Consider the following 6,000-nt stretch of genomic DNA (forward strand, 5'->3'; position numbering starts at 1 on the left):
CCCTACTCCCAGACCTGAAAAACTACAAGGTTTTTACAAGTGGGATCTTCTGGGCATTTCAAAGCCTGTTGATGTGTGGGGTCTCACAGGCCTCTTATCATTTGAAGAACTCGAACAATAATCTGTTTGTTGGCACTCAGTGCTACCACTACGTACAGCTTAAATGTGCACTGACCAAATATGGACTCCTCCTTGAGTCCCTGGGGGACGAGACTCCCCTGAAATTTAGACTCTTGGTGGCACCACTCCAAAAACATGCCATCTCACAAATCTATGGGACACTGCCCACCAACACTCAAAGCCTGCTTGAAGTTCTCAGGAATAAATGGAGGTAGAACTAGGCTAAGGGCACTGGGTGACAGAGACTGGGATGAGGACTTTAAGTACCTGAGAGATGCCACAATTAGATCAGGCATCTGTCTCATCCATCTAAAGATCCTATGCAGGGCACATTTAACAGACCCAGGGGGTCATTCTGACCCCGGCGGGCGGCGGTTGCCGCCCGCCTGGAGGGAACCGCCATTTGGCCGCCCCGCGGTCAAAAGACCGCTGGGGCCATTCCAACTTTCCCGCTGGGCCGGCGGGTGCTACCTAAGGTACCTAAGGTAGCGCCCGCCGGCCCAGCGGGAAAGGGGCCTGCAACACTGAAGCCAGCTCCGAATGGAGCCGGCGGTGTTGCAGGTGTGCGACGGGTGCAGTTGCACCCGTCGCGCTTTTCACTGTCTGCTAGGCAGACAGTGAAAAGCAGGCTGGGGCCCTGTTAAGGGGCCCCTGCACTGCCCACGCCATTGGCATGGGCAGTGCAGGGGCCCCCAGGGGCCCCAGGACACCTGTTCCCGCCAGCCTGTTCCTGGCGGTAAAAACCGCCAGAAACAGGCTGGCGGGAAGGGGGTCAGAATCCCCTGGGCAGCGCTGCTTGCAGCGCTGCCCTGGTGGATTTGCCCAGCTGGGGGAAATCCGGCGGGAAACCGCCGGACCCGGTTTTCCGACAGCGGCTTTACTGCCGCGGTCGGAATGGGCTTTGAAGCACCGCCAGCCTGTTGGCGGTGCTTCAGTCATCCGCGACCCTGGCGGTCATAAACCGCCAGGGTCAGAATGACCCCCCATGTCTTTTAGAATTGGAAGGAAGGGCAACGCTAAATGCTTTTGAGGCTGTCACATGCCTGGTTCCCTGAGCCACACCATCTTAGAGTATTACAACCATTCTGGTCCAGGATAGGACATATACTGTCACTCATCATGAAGCTCACACCACAGCTGGTGCTCCTGAAGATCTGGAGCAACCAAACACCTCCTAGGTATGCCTTGCTCTTCTGCAACGTTCCACTGCTGGTGGCCAAGAGGGATACTGCCTAACTGTGGGGCAGTGAGACGATCTCAAAGGTGAACCAATTGGCCCAAAATATGGGATGAATGCAGAGGCGACTCTATACCAAGCCCGGGGATGCCCACAAAAATTCTCCAAAGTGCAGGTAGAATAGAGAGAATATAGTGACACTGTTTGACCCTAAAATAGTAAATGTGGGTGTTCGCAAAGACTGTAGACTTGTGGCCCCTGACCGCATGTAGCTCCAGACATCAATAAAACTGGCTGTAGACCAGTGCTGCTACTGATTTGCAGAACTGTATAGTACCCAATTGTACACATGATGATGCAATGTACTCGGAGATTGCCAAAACTTTTATTTGTTATACCCTTACAGGTTTGCTAAATAAAAAAATAAAAATAATTATGCCTGGGAAAATCTTTGTAAATCAGTTTCATACAGCATTTTCGAACCCTCTTTGGCTAACATTTACAAGGGAAAAATATGTTTTAACTTCTATTAATGAATCAAGCGACATTTATGTAATTAGTAATCTTTAACCACTGTTTTTCAATTTTTATTCTTTGTGTTAGTACACATGTGACTAAGCACAGGTTGACACGCTCAGAGAAGATTTGGTATTCATTGTCTGTTGTAGGAGTGGTAGGTTTATCAATTTAGAGCAGCCTTGAAGGCTAATTTATTTTATATATGAATTAACAATAAAAAATACATCACCTGGCACTACAGTCATGCTTCATCAATGTAACCAAGAGGTTAGACAGACTACCTGGATACACTTTTGAGTTTATGAAAAGATTGCTTTCTTACAGAGGTAGAATAAAGTTCAAATTACATTCTCTGCCCTCGGCTACACGCACTAATTGCTCCTATTATCAAACTAATACATCGAATTCATTATAACCCTTCCAACAAACTAGCCACTTTTGTTTTGCTTTAATGCATTCTTCCCCTCTCGGGGTCCTCTAACTTTCCCATTAACTATCTTTTAACTATTCATCTTCTACCAGTCCCGTACCTGGACCACTGGCCCCCATTTGACCTTCTAGTTCAGCATTCCTTCAGGAATTCAGATCGACTGGGCTTCTGGTAAAATCGACTGGGCTTCTACCAGAGTCGCTGATGTGTTCTTTCCTACTGTTCATTATATCATCCCACCAAATCGTTCGCACCCATTTTATTTCACCTGAGAATTTCATCCACTACTTGTGGGAACATAGATTGCTTCTCACGAACTCACTCCTGTTTCCGCAAACAGCTCTCCTCACCCCCATACACCAGAGACAGTGGCGAGCTCTGCGCATTGCAGAGGGAATTAAATTCTCTTTATTTATGTACGGGCCTCATACTCTTAACATGATAGTTGTGCAGCTGGTGCATTACTAGCCTCCAACGCTTTTTTCCTTTTTTCTTGTATTTTTACATTTTGTCCTCAATAATGGGAGTCCCTGGATCTTTGACCAATAATATTGTATCATCAGTGTACACGGAGAGTATACATTTTTATGCATACTGAATTTAATTTCTATATGATATTGATATTGTAGTAAAATGGTGGCTAGTGGCTCAATCGCCAAGGCAAAAATCAGAAGCAAGAGGGGACAGCCCTGACTGGGTTCTCTTAGAATTTGGATGGTTGAAGAAAGTCAGTTATTTATTTAAGTCCTAGCCATCAGTTTAGTGTAATAACCCATTTCATGACTGCCTAACCCATGCCCATCCTTTAGATTGCTAAGGGATATGGTCAGCGCCACTTACCCTACGCCCCTTAGCACCCCCCCCCCACCGCCACCATGTGTACGCAGTATTTAAAATACGGCGCACCATGGCGCAGGCTAGGGGGCAATAGAGTAATTTTTAATATTGATGTACTCTGCACAAGTAGCACCAAAATATTGGTGCTACTCCTGCAGAGCACATATGGCCCAATTCTAAAGAATGGAAGCCCCCTTTTAACACCTGCTTTTGAGCAGGCGGTAAAAGTGCCGTAAAAAATGGCGCAAGGAAATCTCATAGATTTCCTTATGCCATTTTTCCAGCTCCCCTAACTGGAGAACGCGCCCTTTGCATACATTATGCTTGGCTCAGGCATAATGTAGCACAAAGGGTTACAGAGTGGTGCAATGCATGCATTGCACCACTCTTTAAATACGGTGAAGGGATTTCGTTCCGTTTGGGCCACATTAACATAAGAAAATAATGACGTTATTGTGGCGCATGGTGGCTCTCGGGCATTATAAATATGCCCCCAAATCTTTTAACAGCATCCAGAAAGGCTGCTGCAGCCTGGATATCAGGGTCAATTTGGTGAGTGATGGTCAATAATATACTGAGGTTATTTGAGGTGGAGTGGTTCGGCATTAACCCGGAGTGATCCAGCCTGATCAAACCTGGTAGTAGGGGAAAAAGTCTGTTTGCAAGGGATTTGGCCAATGTTTTATTATCATTTTTTAATAATTATAATGGGTGGTATGATTCACAAAGACGAGGAGGCTTGTTTGGCTTTCGTAGAGTTATTACAACAGCCTTTCCCATCGTCGGAGGCAGTTCACTGCACACAAAAGGCCTCATTATACAACTCCAGGAGAAATGGGGCGAGTTCCTCAGAATTTTCCTCGTAGAAGTCGATAGGGAGAAAGTTTACCTCAGGGGTGACTCATTGTGCATTGATCAAATTAACCCTTTAGTTTCTTGGATAGTGATTTATGTGGATGCGCTCCAGTCAGTCCAGAGGGACTCTTTTAAAGTAATCTTGCATATCGGGGATCACAGCCTGTCTCCTTGCAGTGTAAATTTCTCTGTTGTAGCCAATATGTTAGAGTAGGATGTCAAGATGGTGACAACCTGTTATATTGTCAGGTGTTGTTATCTATCAATGCTGCTGGTTGCTCATGCCAGCTGGCTCATGCCTGCCAACACACGACCAGGTTGCTCTCCCTCACTGTAATGCTTAGCAACATTGTATTTACTCAAAACGTTAACCATACTTTCCACGGCTTCTGTAAATTCGAACCTTTTGAGATTCTACTCCTTGACCATATTCAGATCAGAACAACCAGGCTTCCCCTGCTTAAGAATTGCAGTTTCAAACTCCAGCTTAGACAGGCTGTTACGCAATGATTTAAAAATACCATGGCCCATATTTAAGAAAAAGTGGTGCATTAGCTATGCGAACCCCCCTTCCTGGGACCTAATGACACCATGGTTGTGCCGTATTTATAATATGGTGCACCATGGCGGTTTTTAGCACAATAGCGGCAACATTTTTGATGCTATTGCTGCACTTTGCTACACTGGTGTAAAAACGTTTGACGCAAGTGCAGCAAAGTGCAAGGAGGCCCATAGGTTACTATGAGAGCTTCATTGTAATGCCTGCTCTGAGCAGGCGTTAAAAATGACACCAAAAACGGGGCAGGGAAATCTTTTAAAATTTCACTACACCATTTTGTTGGGCCACCTAGTGCCGGAACACCATACTTGAATACATTATGGCTGGTGCAAGCAAAATGTGGCGCAAGGGGATACAAAGTGAAGCAATGAGTGCACTGCGCCACTTTGTAAATATGGCACAGCAGAAAAGCTAAATGAGAGCCGCCTTAGAGTAAAACAAATGATTGTATGGTGGCACTAAGCTGGCACTTGGGACTCTTAAATATGCCCCCATCAATTTTTTACAAGCATTTACCCCTTAGAAATCACTTAAATGCTTCCCACAGTGTGAACACTGAGGCCACTGAATCGTGGTTAATTTCAAAGTGAGACAATTTTGCCTGTTATTTCTCAGCTTTAAAAACTAGGTCTAACAGCGGGTAGGTTGCAAACCCCAAGTAGCTGCCCAATTGTGGGCAATCTGACAGTGAGGGTGACCGAGAAGTGGTCATTCAGCATCCTGAACAGGTAGGAAATGGACTCCAGCATCCAGTCACATCTCAGCACCCCAGCCAAAAATCTATTGAAGACTGTGACCCATGCACAGCAGAAAAGGATGAGTAAGAGTGAGTCAAACGTTGTGTGACATGGTATAGGTCAAGAAATATGATACCTCAGGCTGTGTTTCTACTGACTTTTACTAAATCCCTGGGAAGACAGGAATGTTCCTACCCATCAACCCTGGGCCACACTGATGTGACTTTAAAACATATGTGGCATTTGAAATCTCAGATAGGTATGTTGGAGAAAATGGATTGTAGTATTTACCCCTGCCCTCCTTATTTCAGATGCAGACCAGTGCAGCAGTGCCAAGATCAAGCCTGTGAAAATGACAACAATTGTGTACATTCCTGATCAAGGAATTGTAGTATACATTTATATATACATATATATTTTTTTAAATCTTAATTTTGAATTTGGATCTGAATTTTTAATGTGACGTTATTGTGTGTTTGTGTGGGTCAATTTAATAAACATCTCTTTTTCATTTCTGAAAAAATTACATGACCTTAAGAACAATGCCAAAGGAATGCGAAAGACTGGTGGTCAGAGTAATAAATGAACTGTGTTGTCCTAAAATCTACAAAGGTACTCAAGAGCCAATTTGCACTGCCTTGCATGGCTTTGTAAAGAAATGTAATGCTTGTGTTGTGTTACTTGACATTGCCAGCTGGTACGTATTCCATGAGTGGAACATAGGCACTCCCATGCATTCACCCGTGAAGTTGATGCAGTTCCAGAT

This window comes from Pleurodeles waltl, chromosome 6, assembly GCF_031143425.1.
Source record: "Pleurodeles waltl isolate 20211129_DDA chromosome 6, aPleWal1.hap1.20221129, whole genome shotgun sequence".
Taxonomy (NCBI): domain Eukaryota; kingdom Metazoa; phylum Chordata; class Amphibia; order Caudata; family Salamandridae; genus Pleurodeles; species Pleurodeles waltl.